We start from the raw sequence: 17,446 nt of genomic DNA on the forward strand, positions 1-17,446 counted from the left end.
CTTTTTCTCACTTTATTTACTTCCAGTAGAAGACGCAGATGATTGTTACCATGCAAAATCGCTTTTATTTACTTGAGAGTACTTATTCAGGGTGCTTAATTTTAAAGTTAGTGCACAAAAATTAAGCGCTATATAGTAGGCGCCCTAGTCGATGCAGTAGGCCTTTCCGTACTAGTTTATCAGAAAATGGGTTAGAACTTAGATCACCGGATATGTGAAAAAGGAATGAATTTCAGTAGTGAGAAAGATTGCATTGCATTGAATATCACGCAGGTTTATTATTTTAGAGGCCTATGAGTTTCATACAGTCAAGCAAAAACTAATACTTAAAAGCTCAAATATCGCGAAAAATCAAGGTATTCAAGTACTTCAACAGTTCTCAGCTCCAACGAGAGCACGTAATTGGGGACATGAATAGGAAGCATGCCGAAAGTTTTAGCATACCGAGGTGGTGCTACGAGGTGGTGCTGATGTAAGGCATTCAGCCTCACCAAGAGAGAAATTTAACAAGCAACTTGTCTGCCACAATATTCCGCTTATTACTCGAGGAAATCAGCGCAATTGTCACATTTCTCCTCCAGCTTGTTATATAGAGACTAGAGGCTGACACTTAAGTGTCAGCCTTTAGTCTCTATAGTATATCACTTAAAGTGATATAGCTCGAGAGCGTCTAAGGCGTCACTATTATTGAGAAGAGAGCTTTAGCTATTGAGAAGTTGAGCTAAATCTGAAACGCACTATGGAGACTCTACCATGACATTCCAGTACTAGCCTGATATAGTAACTTAATAGAGTAATATTACAGTAAACCGTAATTAATAAAACCACGATGCTTCCTACGAAAAATCAGCTTGCAGAGGATGTGTATGCGCTTTGGCGGGCTTGTATTCTTCACACAACTTGAGTCACCAAACGCAAAATTACGAGATGTTCCTAATAATTTTATTGCTGTTACGATTATGGTGTGTGTTTATATTGTTGCATCAGCCAGTTAATGTTCGAATCGCTCGAGGAGTGCTTTGGTGTAGGCGTCATAACGCTGCTCGTCACCGATATAAAAGAGCTGGGATATTTAGAAAACGCAAGCAGCAACGTGAGTATTTCAGTAGTCAGAGTCGTCAATAGGGTAACACGAAAAGCTGTGAGCATCTTGGTGCATTCAACGAGACTTGTAAACCACTGAATAGACAAACTCTTGGAGCCCCAGAACCCATCGACCAAGCCGGCCTGTAGAATCCTTTAGGGATGAGAGCCAACAGAAAGCATGATGGTCAGTGACAACTTTGAAAGGACGACCGTAGAGGTAGGGGCGGAACTTCGCAACCGCGAAGACAACAGCAAGGCATTCTCTTTTCGTAACCAAGTAGTTGCGCTCCGACGGTGATAGGAATCGGCTTGCATAAGCAATAACGCGATCCTGGCCCCGCTGATGGTGGGTTAACACAGCACCTACGTTATGACCACTGTCATGACCACACAATTCTTTAGAGGTATCGCGGTCGAAGTGGGCGAGGATGGTTGATGAGGTGAAAAGAGTGACAAGACATAAAAGGCGGCGGCTTCGGAAGCAGCCCTCGAGAATTGGACGCCTGTCTTGAAAATATTAAGGAGGGGCCCAGCAATTGCCGCAATATTTTGAATGAAACGACCAAAGTCCGAGCATAGCCCTACAAAACTTCCAACGTCTGTGGCTGTCTTCGGAACCGGAAAGTCTCGGACAGCGCGAGTTTTGTTCGGATCAGGCCGTACTCTGGAAGCGTCGATGAGATGATGCAGAATATTAATTCGGCAGCGGCCAAAACGACATTTTGACGAGTTGAATTGCAGCTTCGCCTTTTTTAAAAACATCAACTACAGTAATTCAACACTACAATTGCTATCGCAATAAAATAACGTCAGGACAGCGCCCATACTTTGTCCTCAGCGTGACATGAGAGGAAGCAATGGCTGATAGTACTATTTATTTTTTGCTGTCATGGCAGAGAGCAAGTCGCAAAAGGTAATTCAGATCGAAGCGGGCAGATTGGTTGTTTCCATGTTGTAGCGGAGTCACACGGTGACCGGCGGAAGTCGCCGCGTGGTCATTCGTGTGGCAAGCAAAATTTTCTGGCTGGTAAAAAATCAGCGCCGCGACAAGCAACAGCCATGGATTTCCCTTCGCGAGGGCAAAACCTGTCGCGTGTTTCCATCGCTTGTCGCTGTCGCTCAGGAATCGCGTGCATGCGGTTGCGGCTTAATGTAAAATCTCGAAGAAGCGAAGCTGTCCCCAAAAGGGATCTTCCGGGAATATGGTCCCTGCTCACAATCGACCGCTTTTGCCAACTTCGCAGGTAGCGCATACAGGCTTTGAAACACTGCCTCTGCATACAAAAGGTGACTTCTCGTTTACAGTGCCCGGCTTGCTCAGAACAATACTGCAACAACTTCCGGGCCTGCACCGTGTGGAGCTAGTTAAGTTCAGTCAGGTTATCCTTCTTGACTTCTCCGGTGTGTGTTCGCCGCTTATGGTCAACTGCATCTAACTTTCCTCTTTTTTTATAGGCAGTAACCGCTTAATAGGCACACGGACAAAGTTTCCGCACTGTTGCATTAGTTGATGGGAGCTCATGCTCTGCACTTTAGTCTAAATGTTACTCTTGACAAGGCGTACACAAATGGCTGACATTGCTGTTGGGACCAACATACGCGTACAAGTTACTTAAACGAGCATGAAAATGTGTAGAGTCCGACATATTAAGGTCCTCTTAGCAGAATTCAATAGCAAAAAGTTACAAACAACCGTGCATCTTCTTGCATAGGTCATTGACCAACTTGTGTCACGTATGTGCTTGCGCTTTGTGGAAATGTCTCAGTCAAGAACCTTGCGGAAGTAGCCTCAACAAACGCACAACGAAATGGCAAACACTCAGAGGGAGCGATGCTTTCTTGTGGCTGCAGCTACGAGAAGAGTATCTACCAGGCCTCCAAAGAGCAAGCCTCTAGATGCAAGCACAAATAGAACATGTAAACATATCACGTCTTTGTCTTTTTGCAAGACAACTCCCGGGGAAGGAGTGGGGGGGGGGGGACATCCTAGTCCTTGATATAACGCTCTACGACAAACATCAGAGATCTTGCGCGATTATCACCGATGAAATTATTGCTTTCCCTAATTATCTCTTCATTATTCTTGTATTTGGAGAACTGAAGTCAGCCAGCACTCAAAGCACAATTCTTATTTTCGTTTCTTTTTTGTGATGTGGTGTGGTGTACAGCATCTCGCTCTGGACGGGCAGGAAAAAGGGGGTTAGTGAAACATGCTGTACATCGCGGAGAGCAGCGTGAGGTGAAAGTAGGTGTTGGTATGGAGGTGCCTCCAGGCCGTGACTTCTGCTCTGGTGAAAGATGGGTGTGGTGTTGTCATCATTCTGTTAGAAAAGCGGTGGCGTGGAAGTGTTTTGTGGTAAGTGTGTAGTGCTTTTGGATTGGGGACGTCGGCCATTTGTTGCAATGCCCGGTAGCTGTGACCTTAGGCTTTGGGGCGTTTCCGCCATCATAACTGATGTTTCATAGGAATGCGACCCGCAATGCTAATGTAGATTTGTACTTTGGCTCTTTGAAGCCTTTCGAAATAATTTCCCGAAGACGCTCCGAAATCTGTAATATCGCTGTTTTCACAAAGCTTCCGCATGCCTTTCCTATACTTTTACACCGACTCACTTCAAGGCAATAAATTTGCAAATCAAGTACGAAACATCGTTCTTGCAAGCTAGGAACTAGTTTTCAGCGTTTCTCAGGCCGCCGATTATGAACTACGCATAGAACATAGCAAGGCCATGTGAGGTGCTTGCGTGCCCACCAATTTCCTTTTTTTCAAAACTGTCTGTGCTCCGTAGTGCTGTTCCAACTTTTCAACGGCTGAAACCATTGCCCTTGCGCAGGATTACCCAATCACGACGCACATTACCGTTGAGACAATGCGTATGCATCTCAGGCATTATGCTAGGACCCCTTCCCACCACTTGGTGTGCCTCACTGCTGCAAGGCACTGCTCGACATTTAGCGGTATTGTCAGTGCACATCGTGCGTCGTTTGCTTCAGGGTACGCACCTGCGGCCAAGCTAGCGTTTCCTCCGTGGTGTTTGAGCTGTCCACAAGTACATCTAATGATTCCGGGACTACAGAAGAAGACAGATCTACCGGCCCCTGCTCTAAAACAGCTGAGCTTACTTCTTCTGCATGAAAAGTACAGCAACCACGTGCACATCTATACCGATGGATCGACTACGTCGTACAGTTCTTCTGATGCCGTGGTTATACCAACGCGAGGAATGACACTGCGGTTCAAGACATCGCATGTCACGACCTCAACGGCGGCAGAACTAACGGCCCTGCGTCGAGCACTGGAATTCATTGATTCTGAAAGACCTAGAAAATGGGCTGTGTTCTGCGATTCAAAACCGGCATTACAGTGCACGCAGTCAGTTCTCCGACAGGGATGTCATGACCAATTGACATACAAAGTCGTGAAACTTTACCATGATGTCCAACAAAAAGGTCACGAGGTCGTTTTTCAATGGGTACTTGGTCACTGTGGAATCAGTGGCAATGATTCCGCCGATAACGCTGCTCGCACAGCAGATCAAGGAGAGCACAGCGTTTCAATTCCGCTTTCGAGGACTGACGCTGCAAGGCAGCTTCGACACCTGGCACGCAGTCTCACAGTGACCGAGTGGAACTCGCCAAACTTACGACTTACGCGACTGCATCGACTAAACCCCTCCCTGCAACTCCGACCTCCACTCGGACTTCCTCGACGTGAAGCTGCGCTTCTGTGCCGCCTTTGGTTAGGAGTGGCCTTCACAAAGGCATACTCTACATTAATTGGAGTGACTGACAGTCCAGCATGCGAGGTCTGTGGCACCGAAGAAAACAACGACCACCTGCTGTGCCACTGTCCAAGATATGCCCCAGAGAGACAAGAACTTGCCAAAGCTTTCCAAAAACTGGACAATCGGCCGCTTTCTGTGCAGGTGCTGCTAGAACACCACCCCCATCGCCCGTCGGCCCATAAAGCGGTGAAGGCGCTTTTGTGTTTCTTAAGGACGACGGGTTTGTGCGACCATCTGTGACTATTAACGCGATTTCTGTAAGACCACACGCGTCAGCAAACTCGCCGCAATTTTCTTCTTTCCTTCCCTCCTCTCTCTCCCTGTGATCTTTGTTTTCCCCTTTCCGATTCCCCCGGTGTAGGGTAGCCGACCGGACGTTATTCTGGTTAACCTCCCTGCCTTCTACTTTTCTCTTTCGTCCTCCCTTCTTTTTTGGCGTTGCTGTAAGAGGAATCAATTACAGGCGTGAGAAGCGTCAATGTCCTGGTAACTAACTGAAAAGGTACTCCAATTACCTTTTCATGTGTTTACTTCATAGCAAATGTTGGCATTGCACAATTCTGCTGAACAAGTCTGCTGAACAGTCTGCTGAACAAGTGCCCAAAGGCTAGCACTATTGTCTACAGTCAAAGGGCCCGTCCTTAGAATGATTTGCCAAATGCATTGACGTTCCAGCACACAGTTCACCAAAAGCATCCTTCGAGCAGTTCTGCGCGATCTTAACTGCAACGCCTATGAATTTTTAGCATATTTTTGGGTATGCGTTGTGCTGCTCTTCGGACTTGCACCAAGGACACTTGTCCTCATTACTGTTCGGTTGCTCTCTGCCGTTCTTATGACTTTCGGCTTACTGGAAAAACGTGGCCTGACTTCTCGCTTGCACTCCACAGCAGTGCTGCTGAGAAACACGATGCGAATGAATTATTTCTACCCTTGTAGTTGCCAGACTCGCCTTCAACCTGGACACATCGCCTTTCTCCGAGGACGCTGCTACATTGGCGGTCATCCTTCACATCGCCTCAAGCAGCATGTTGTCAGCCTTCACTAAGGTCTCTCATGACTTGATGTCGGCAGGCAGGCTGCTCATCGCTGGCACAAACGTAGCACGCTGTCTAGACGCGAGGCTCACCACTAGCAGGGATGTCGACCCGTAACGCCGAGATTAACGTCCTGTCAAAACGAGTTAGGCATGTGGCACGTTTTGTTTGTTTGCGCCAGCCTTGAGGGAACGCTGCTGTACCACGCAAGCCAGAGATCGCCACGTCGGCATTATAACTTGCGGTTGTACAACTTCGTTTTAAACTAAAGCAAGGTCACGCCACAGATTGCTTGCTTGAAGGACTGAAGCTGATGTTTCGATGCGAAAGCGTCAAATGACCCGTTGAGGGAAAAAGCCGGCGTCCGTAGCAGCAAAATGGCACCTAAATTCCCAGTGGCTGCGATGCCAAGTCACGAGCGCGCCTCTGCGGAGCAGAACGAGCGAATCAGAACACCTGCTGCCGCGCTAGCGCTCCAGGAGTTACGTGAAGGGAGAGGACACCGCCGTGACGCCACGTCGCCAGCGTGACTCGGCAGAGCAGATACGATGATGCGATGCCGCGGGGCGAGGTGGGTTGTCGGTAATGCAGTCGCGTGCGCGTGCGGGTGCCTCAGTCTGGCCCTCGGAAACCGGCGCACGGTCCGTCTCTCTCTCTCTCTCTCTCTCTCTCTCTCTCTCTCTCTGCGTCCACAATGGGCTTAGCTGTAGCGCGCACCTGCCGGTGGCATGCGGAGTCCTTAATTTCTCAGCAACATCGTCCAAATGATTCTGGTCTACAGCTAACATGCTAACGTAGAAACTGTGGACGTGCGCTCACGCTTTGTTCCTTTGTGTCCCCCCATTAAGTTATTCCCCGTCAGTGTAACAGTAAGCGCAATACAATCATTAACGTCCACGAACTAGCCTCCTTCATTGCTTAATCCGCGTCAATTTGATCACAAAACTTGATAACATTACTCCCAGCGTAAAAATAGACAAACCGCTCAGCGGTGTTCAATTGGAGATGAATGCTTTCGCAGTCACAACTCATAAGAAGGGCTTCGCTGTCCTTGCGATTTTTGTTGTGTTCTCAAATCTAGTGGTAAAATATTCGCCATATATGTACCAATTCAAAAGCTAAGTTATCAATTTATTATCAAAAAGTTATTTATTAAGGAGAACACAATGAATACTCGCCGGTTCTTCAGATTGCTGCTAAAAACATGCATTTGGTTTCTTCTAACTAGAAGGCTGAGCCTTCTTTCTTAATCGAAGATTTTCTTGCCTATTCCTTTGACTTTTCTGTTGCAGCTGTCTTACCGACCAGGTCACGCACAGGATGAGAGTCCTACCGTCACTATGCCTACTTGTGATTATTCCTGCGCTGTCATTCCATCATTGTTCCATCGTCGTCGTCACATTGCCGCCATACCTTTGTCTTGACACTGTCGCCATCATTCCAGCTTCGATCGTCATCCCATTGTAGTTATACTGTCTTTGACCGAGTCGCCCTAACTCTAGCGTCGTAATACCGTCACGCCATCGCCGTCATCGTATTATTTTCACCGCAGCTGGTTGTTGTCTTGCACGATTGGCTGGTGGTTGACCTAGTGTGAACACACAACGAAAATAGTGCAAATCGAGGCGGCCCACGACGACAAGCGATGTCTGCATTCTGTCGCCGTCATTACACTGTCATATCGTCGTCATCACTCCACGATCGGCATTACGTTCCCGTCACGTCATGGTCATACGATCGCGTCTTCACATAGCCGTCGTCATGCCGTCGATGTCATTCTGTAGTCATCGTGCCATTATTGTCGTGCCGTCGTGGTGAATGTTATATAATCAGCACCCCAGTGGGCACTAATCTGATGATTTTCTGTGACGCCCGGAAAGCGCTGACAAATTCAGGTTTTCTGCAGCGTGCATTTCTTTAAACACTCATTATTCTTGCTGAGCTTAACCTCATCACACCGTGTGAAACAGCACTTTCTCGAATACCCTGCATGCCTTTAGAGTGGAATGAACGTAAATTTAGTATTTCCCCACAGAACGCCCAATCGCATGACTTTTCCCGCGTGTCACCCTCGGCGTTCTCAGTGTCCAGGGGTAAGAAGCACTAGTACAGAAGTACAAGTGCTTTGTAGCACCTCATAGATACACAGGACAGCTGTCCATTGTCAGAGCGAAGATACAAGGACGGTGGTCGCGATTGACGTATGCGCTAAAGCAGCTACCGAGCTTGTTTGCTTCTGTGGTCTACGAGCCTGTAAGACAGAGCGCGATAGCAACGTGTGCCGCCTCAGAATTTTGTGCGTAGATTTTCATTTAAATAATTACGAAGTCTTTCTTTATAACTTCTTAAATCTAATTTCCTTCTCTCTCATCATTTCCGGTTAATATCCCTGCCTTTCCTCTGTTTATACGTATATGTATATCACCCCATTTCCTTCTCGCTATGCTGACTTGTTTCTTTATTATTAATTTTTGGTCGACGTATCGATCGGACATTTGGAGCGCATGTTTCGGGGTGGACATTCTCCACCGCATATTCTCGCAGTAAAAGGTGCTACAAGCCAAGCCAATCTTCATGTATTATTCTGCCGGAAAAGTTTTTACGGTGGGACATTTCACCAGGAGCGTCCCCAAATAAATTTCGTGGTTCAAACGCAGCAGCCTACGCAGCGGCAGTGTGACGATAGTCGGGGTGGTAGCCATGCACAGCGCGTCTGCCGTGCTCCTATGCCGGCAGTTTCGAAAATTTGTACATCGCCCTGGCAAACTATCACTTTTGGGTTTGAAAGGCCATCCGAATTCAAACGCCAGCGTATTGCGTTCCAGGCACCAGTGAACGTAGAAAACAATATTCATCGCCCCTCTCAGACAGCTGGCCGGCGGCGACTCGCTTCGAAAGTTGATGCATAGCATTTGTACTTCTTCTTGACCTCTAACAATTACCATCGTTTCTATTGTTCGAAATATCAGCAAGATGCCTCTGAAATGTGGACGCGTTGTCGCCGGTATTTGTGTGCACGTGCGCGTCCTATTTCGTGCACTTGAACATTTGCTGTAAAGAAATTCTTTCTGGGATTCTACGTTCCAAAAAACATGGTTTGATTATGAGGTAATCTGGAGGGAAGGGACTCCGGACTAATTTTTGCCACCTGTGGTTCTTTAAGGCGCACCCAGTGCATGTTACATGGACGTTGTTCCTCTTAACCCACATTGAAATGCGGCCGCCGTGGCTGGGATTTCATCCCGCATACACGTGCTTAGCAGCGCAGCACTTTCGCCACTAAGCAGTCACGGCGGGTACTAAAAAATAATTAAGCAGATTTATGGTAACTATGTTACTACTTAGCTGAAGATTACGCTTTCTTTCTTGTCTGTATTTCCGGCCTCTTCAAGTAATGCCGCTTATGAAGAGAGATTTTAAAATTTGCTCTAAGTCAAACAAATCGCAAGACTTCCCGCTCTAATCTGAGTGACTCTACCAAAATAGCAATTCCATAGGACTTCAAGAAATGAATATTCAACGATCATAGACTTCCTACTAAGTCCCTATAGTACTCCATGAAATACTTCGGCTCTTCGATTCTATTGACTTCCTCAGTACTCCTGTATACTTCTTCATGATGCTTCTACCCTTCATCTTTCTTCTCGCTCCCCCCTGCGCCTTTTCTTTTTTTTTTGTTCGTAGCTCTTCCATTGTGAACTTACAAATTCACATGAATAAACACAGATTTCTCTCTATTCTAGTAGTTTGTTCTTGGTTCGTGGGCCAGTTATTGAGATCTCCTTTTCTTCTTTTTCTTCTCTTCTTTCGTAGGCTCTTTGCCTTTTTTGTCTACTCCGCTTGAAGCTGACGCTTCGCTTCCACCGTAACCAAACCGTCCCCCTCAGACACAACGTTTTTGGTGCGCCACTCAGCTCTGAGTGACACTCCGACTCGGCTATCCAATTTTCTTAATGTCGTCCGCGCCCACCGGGTGATGCAACACTGCGGGCTTTTTCCAACACGTTCGACGAGCCCTGCGTTGTCACGTGATCGGCTACTGCAGTGCGGGGCCAGTATCGCACAGTCCACAGCCACCCACGCGGAGGAAGGGAAAAAGTGACCATGACGTCAGGCAGAGCCTTAGAAGGGAAAGTTCCTCTGGACTGGCCGTTCCTTCCGTTTTATCCTCTCATTCAAGACCTATCGGGGCATTGATTTTTGTAAGAAAAACCTCTGTAAGGTTGGCTGTCTTCTCAAACCATTATGATGTAAGAGGTATTCTTTTGTTACGCCCGCGTCATGAACTGCCCACGCAACCAAAGTGCGCGAGTGCTTTCCTTCAGTCGACTCTCTCCGTTTTACAATTGTTATCACCTATAATATTTTTTTTTCAGTGACCAAGATAGCTCAGATGTGTACTACCTGCGCATTTACATTTCAGTTAAGCGTTTCATCTATGGCAGCCCAGGGGAGGGCAGGTGAAGTCGAACGTGGGGTCATTGCGACGATGGTAATGCAAAGGAAGCGCGGTGAGTGGTAATTATGTGTGTGATTTTACTTAATGAATCACTTTTACCGGCGAATCGTTCTTCACATAAGGTCTTGTAGTGTAGAATCAACGGACAAGCCGAGTTGCTTAATTCACTGCATGATCAAACAGTTAAGAAAATCAAAGTTATTTAGCTACATAGCTGTGGATGGATCTTTTATAATAAGCTTCTAAAAGTTCTATACCGTTCTGAATTATGCCTACAGGGTGATGTATACACTGTTTTCCACCTCTCTAATGGCAGGAACATGCAGCTAGACCAGCAGGGATTGCGTGGGCCAGTTCTTTTGTTCGGTCTACTTGTCTTTCTGGTGTCTTTTCACTGCCAAAACTCTTCAGAATCAACTCTAGTTGCATAATAAGTCCTAAAAAAGGCTTTTTGAACACTGTTCTAGATCAATGCAGCATATACATAACGCATTATGTTTTCCCCTTGAACCTGGCTCAACTACCCCTCAACATAGCTATGATAAAGGCAACCTCCCTATTTCATAAAGAGAGTTCCTTACGTATCCCGTATGCCAACTGGTTACACATGGTTTAGGGAGAGCGAGATTTGAAAGTGGATTCCACTGTATTTATATTTTTTTAAAGATCAGTGTGGAGAAGCGTATCAGAAAAAAACGGCAGCAGAACAATATAGAACACTATCAGATGATAGGTTTAAACGCCGGAAAATAATACGCAGGCTAGGAAATCGCCGTATTACTTTCGACTACGTCGGTTTCCTTAAATTGTCCCCCCCCCCCCCCCCATTATTATTGCTCAAGCGTTCTTGCATTCTGTCCCCGTCGAAATGGCGGAGGCAGCGTGCTGTGAGGTGCGGAGGGCTACGCTCGTCCGCAGCGTCAGCTGCTGAGGTCAGTCCGCGGTACCAGCGTGTGTGGCGGGGATCATTCCTCCTGCAAAGGCCGATGGCAAGCAGGTACGAGTAAGGCTCGATCTGACGCTCCCTTGGGTGTTGTCGCCGCTGACACTGGTGGCACGACTCCCCCGCGACGAAGGGCCGCTTTCGTCGTTGGTGGAACGAAAACGTGAGAAGAAAAGCATAGTGCCGTGGCAGACAGGCTGCGCGGTGACTATGACAACAATATGACGCCAGGGTAGTGCGCGTCGTCTCTATGGAAACAAAGTGCTGCATAAGCGGAGGTCTGTCTGCGGCGGCTGCTGCGAATCGCTCGGACGCGTCACCCACGCGCTGTCTCTCGCAATCTCCCGATTTGCGAGGCATACGCGCCACACTTCACTGCGTTTGGAACGTATTGCACAAGACCGATTCTCCATGCCAGTCAAGACATTACGAAAGGAAAATACGTATAGGGGCATGCTGAAATTTCGCATTTGGGAGTATCGTCGGTGACTTTTTCTCCCCGCACACATGCAAAAGCAAAAGAATGCCCACACTCTGAAAAGATCAATTAACAATTCAAAGGGGACTCAAAGGAAGTTAGCAATAAATATTCTGCTTCAGCTTACGAAGGCAATCAGATTATGTAGCGTTTTGGTTTTGTTTTTGTTGATCATCATCGTGAGCCTATTTATGCTCACGGCCAAAACATAGTACCGATCAGTGCCCGCAGCAGCAATGAAGGCCTCTCTCAGCGATCTACATGCACCAAAAAAGTAGTACGGGGTGCTGATTTGGGGCCCAACTCCGACATAAACATTAGAAAAGTTACCTGCGGCTGGCGTGATTGCTGTATATCGCTGTAATCGACTCATGCAAAGTAATAAAGTACCAACCAAATCAGTACTAGCCACTTTTCCTGGCATTTTCTGCCCATCAGAGGTCAAGGCCAGCCCCTTTGTATTCAGAGTTGAGCCCCTTGCGCCGCGTTTGCTTCAATGTCGCAATTGCTGGCGTTTCGGTCATAGCATCGGCAGGTGTAAATCAAGCCAGCGCTGCTACACATGCGGAGAAAGTCACACTCCCAGTGGTTGCACTTCCGTAAACGAGTGATGCTGCTTCTATGATGGAAGTCATCCTTCTGATTACTCGAACTGTCCTGTGCAGGACCATGTAGTACAGCTACTCGAAGTTATGGACAAGACGTTGCTCCAGAAGAGTCACTATGAATATTGTAAAAGAAAGACCATTTGGCTATGCTGGATTTGCAACTACGCAAACTACAGTACCTCAATTATCTCTTATTGCCGCCATAGAAAATGCTCTTCAAAAGGCTGTGGCTAAGGCATTGGATAAGCATTTGGTGAACTTTGGTGCAAGCATCGCACAGACTAATTCTTTGCAGATTAATACGGTAATGCAAGCTACTGGTCTATGGTCTTTTGCAAATGAGCTCATAGGTTCAGGATAACAGATTAGTGATGGAAAGAGGGAAACAACTATCTCTGGAGATGCTTCAGCGTCTACTAGTTTCCCTCCTACTCACTCTGCTTCTGACAACCAGACTATGCAAAATTCATAAATTAGAGACGCAAAACGTAGAGCGCGGGCTTAAAAAGAGCTATGTCGATTATCAGTGAGGATTCTTCTTCATTTCCCTATTCGAAATTAAAGAAATGGCAGTCTAAGTATACTTTGAAGGAAAGTGTATCAAAGACGTCTCTTTCAACTGCAGCACCTTCTTCATCATATGATTGTTCAGGGTACTTCCGTGGAACTGCTGCTCAATATTATCAGCTTCTGTAGATCTATTTTCTCTAAATAACCAACTTAATGAAGATATAAGAAAAATACAGTAAACTTGGTTGATATTGGAGAAAAGCTTCTCATTTAAAATTTCACAGATATTTTAGGCGAGACTTCCCTACAAGATGGATGGACTCATCTTTATTTCTCCTAAAATATGTCATAAAGCTAAAATTATATTTCAGCTGAAGAATCCCGAGTGCGAGATGCTGGTTATAGAACTCATTCTTCCTTGATGTTGCCCAATTTATATAGTGAATACTTATTTTACTTCCGGTGTACAGAATACTAGCTTTCTTGCCAGTGTTCTTGCAAGCTTTCGGCATGATTTTTTACTTACTGGAAATAATAATTCGCATCAAGTTACGTGGGGTTTAAAGACAGATTCGCGACGTAACTGATTGTGGAATTGGTCATTAGACAACAACCTTTCTTGTGAAAATTCTGGAATAGCTACAGTTGTTCGTGGCCAGAATAGGTCTGCAATCGATTTATTTTCTTTAGTAGTAGTCCCTCTGTCTTAATGTCTTAATGGTCGACTGTTGATTGTGCTTCTAATAGTGATCAACTGTCACTATTCAATCAAATAACCGACTCTATTACAACAACGGATAACCAAGTTCTAACTTTCGTAAACTACAATACATTTAAGAATTCATTGCGGTCGGTCCTTCCGTCCCTGTCAGATGCTTCCAATGAACAAAAAAACAAAGAATATTTGTTCTGCCCTTGAAAAGTGTAGCAAACAATCCGAATTTGCAGTTCAATCCAGTAACTGGTAATCCTACAGCCCTTGGGCGAATACCGACTGTTTACGTGATTCTAAAGTAAGGAAGGAAGCCTTGAAAAAGTTGTACAACCAGTGCGCCAAAAAATGGAGTGATTATAAATTTTACAGAACTGTATTCAGACATGCAGTTGCTAATCCAAAGGACGTCTATGATCGCAAGGATTTTCATTATCTATCAAACTCTAAATACAGGAGTGCAATTTTCAATTTTTTCGCAACAGAAAAATAGTTCCGCGACCGAGTAACATCGACTCGATGGCATCAGTAGATGGATCCCAATAGATAATAAATGACACAAATGATAGAATAAATCGCAAAGGATTCAGAAAATCGATTGACTTCCTTATTATCTCCATCTACCAAGTTACGAATTCAGTCATATGATATTACAGTGATCGCTATGCCGGAGCTGGCTATGGCATTAGAAAGTATCACATTCCGCCCCTTGTGCGGACGTAGTAACTGCAAAAATGCTAAAGATGTTATTCATTGAGTCCCCAGATGACCTTTTAGGCGTAATAAACTATTCTATTCAGCTTTTGAGGATGCCTTCAAGTTGGAAACTCGCTAAAATTATTCCGGTTTTTAAAAATAATGGTAGTGGATTCTCGCTGCACAATATTCGAGAAATTTCCCTAACCTATAATTTGGTTAAATTAATACAAAGTATTCTGAATATTTGTTTTATAAAATTAGTACAGAAAAAAATTGCCCTCAGCCCTCTTAAAATTGGTTTTAGATCTGTTTGTTTCATTCGGCCTGCCCATGTGGACCTGAAAAGCAGGATAAAACTGACACGACGCCAGACACAAATTGCAGCTCTGGTAAATGTTCATATATCAAAAGCCTATGATTGTGTAGAACATGACGTATTATTGAATCCATTAACAAACCTCTATTTCCTAAAATACATAATAAAATGGTTTAGTTAATTTCTAACTTAGAGAGAATTTTATTGCTCGGTGAAAGGATTTTCTTCAAATACACAGCGACAGTCGCGTGGGCTTAAAGAAGGAGCTGTCACTTCACCTTTATTGTTTAACATATTGCTAAGCTCTATACCTTTTCATGGTGGCATACACACACACATATATGCAGGTGCCATTGCGTTATTTGCATTGGACAATAACATTCACTACTTATATAGTCGATTTCAAACATATCTGTGCGCCATAGAAAACTGGTTACAGAACCTTGGCCTCCTTCTTTACGTCAAAAAATGTTAAATAATAGTTCTTCCTATATGGAATCCAATACATATAAACCTTACCTACCGCCTGCAGAATATACCTCAGGTGGACTCGGTAAAATTCGTTGGCATAATACAATATATAACCAGCTCAGTTGGCTCAAGCACATTCAATATATATTTCAACAAAAAAGAAGTGCCTGTCGTTTATAGGCTAAGAAGGCTTGAAAACAGTCGATCGGAACTGCGGAGAGACTCTCCTGTGATGATTTTTAAAATTTACATGCGGCAAATTTCGGAATTTTGACGCGTTTTTATTAAGTGGCACCGGCAAATAAGCGAAATCCCTTTGTTTCCCTGGGACTGCAAGCTTTACGCCTGCGCTTTAGTTTACCAAAATTCGTTGCCAACAATGTATTATAAGAACTCACTTACCGTTTGTTTTGTGTATATTTCGGCTATTAACTGTCCAAACGTTCTTAAAGATGTATGACTCTCCTATAAAATTACAAATCATTTTTATGTCTCAGCCTGTAATATTTTTTTCAATCTTCCTTGCCTCGGTTCCACACTCGATAGGTCGTCTTCGTACAGGCAATTAATTATTGGTCCCAGAGATGTACGATTATGTGAGATCCCTCCTATTGGCAGTGAGGGAATCTCCAGATTATATTTGACGACTTATATCCAAACAATGTGAAACGCCTTTCTTGCAATATAATAAATTGGCTGTTACAAACTCACTTATTGGAGCTAAAAATAAACGCCGTCCTAGCAACAGATGCATCGTAATCAGAAGAAAAATCTGGGAATGGGAATCTTCTCTTCGGTTTCAGACTGGTCATTCTGTTTGAAACATCCTGACTAGATCCTAATAAGCATTTTTGGCTGAGTTTCTGAAGGTTACATTGGCTTTACGAAAAGTGAATTTCTCAATCTTGGAAATTGCAGTACGGACGGATTCTCTATGTTCAGCTCTGACTGCAAATAGTGGCTCAGGTAGTTCACGTACATTTCATTAATACCTTCTCACTTAGCACTAATTAGATCCGTATGAGTGCCTGGTCATAAAGGATTACTTATCAATAAATTAGGAGACAGCTTGGCGAGCGTGGCCCTTAGTGGCCCAATTATTTCGATCCTTTCTGTATCAGCTTTCATAACTGCTGATGGGTTCAAGAGACATGCAGTCAAGCAAGACTCGTTGAACCTGTCATTAACAAATTTAATTGACCACCGACCCCTCCTATTACCTTGGAGCAGAAACTTTTGCCATAAAAGAAAAATTGAAGCCCTTTGTTGCCAAGTTTAGGTGTCGAATACCCACATTAAACTATTATCTTCATCGATCCAGTCTGGCGCCTTGCACCTTGTGCTCTTGCTGTGGTGAGCATGAAAAAATGGGTCACTTCCTCTTGTCTTGTTGCCGTCTATCATCATTAAAGCGTACTTTAGAAAGGTAATCTCATGGTATGGTATGGTATGGTATGGTATGGTATGGTATGGTATGGTATGGTATGGTATGGTATGGTATGGTATGGTATGGTATGGTATGGTATGCTATGGCATGAAGAACTTTATTTAGGTCCTGAGGGATCAGTCTGGGACTGATGCGGGCCGCTCCCACGCCGGTACAGAGAGGCCGAGCCCCTCTGCCGTCACACGGGCCCTTTGGACAGCCCTGAGTTGGTCCGCCAGCACTTCACTGTGCAGCATCCGCTGCCACCACTGTTCACCTCGAAAACCATCACCGGCCAACGCCAAGCAGCGCCAAAGCATGTGTTCTAAATCGAGCAAAGCCCCACACTTACTACACTAGACTGAAACCCCGCAGTCCGGATTAATTTTATTCGAGATGACCGGGTTAGGGTACGTTCGAGTCTGCAGAAGCCTTAATGTAACCGCCTGTGGCCTATTTAATTTAGAATGTGGCAGGGGGAATACCCTGCGCCCTAAGCAATAGTGCTTGGTGATTTTGTTGTAGATTAACAGTTGGTCCCTATCCTGGATTTAGTATAACGATTCCTCATATTCCATCTTTCGGAGCCTCTTCTCTGGGACACTATAATAGGGATGTTGGTTCAGCTGTTGTGAGAAAGAAAACTGAATCAGAACAATTCTCTTGCTAAATTTTTAAAATTTTATGACTTCATTATTTCAAGTTTTTCCACCAACCAACCAACCCGATTTTTGGCCAATTCCCTATAGTGGGTATGAGCCACTCGTAGAGACAAACAAAGAAACAAACAAACAGGCCAGGTTCTGCGACATCATGCAAGCAAGTAATGCGACTTTTACTCACTAATCTCCACTTTAGGGGGTATACTATACAGCTCATTGCTTTCGCTTCTTGTCGTGTTTGCCACTGCATACTA

Source organism: Dermacentor andersoni, chromosome 8 (assembly GCF_023375885.2).
Source record: "Dermacentor andersoni chromosome 8, qqDerAnde1_hic_scaffold, whole genome shotgun sequence".
Lineage (NCBI taxonomy): Eukaryota > Metazoa > Arthropoda > Arachnida > Ixodida > Ixodidae > Dermacentor > Dermacentor andersoni.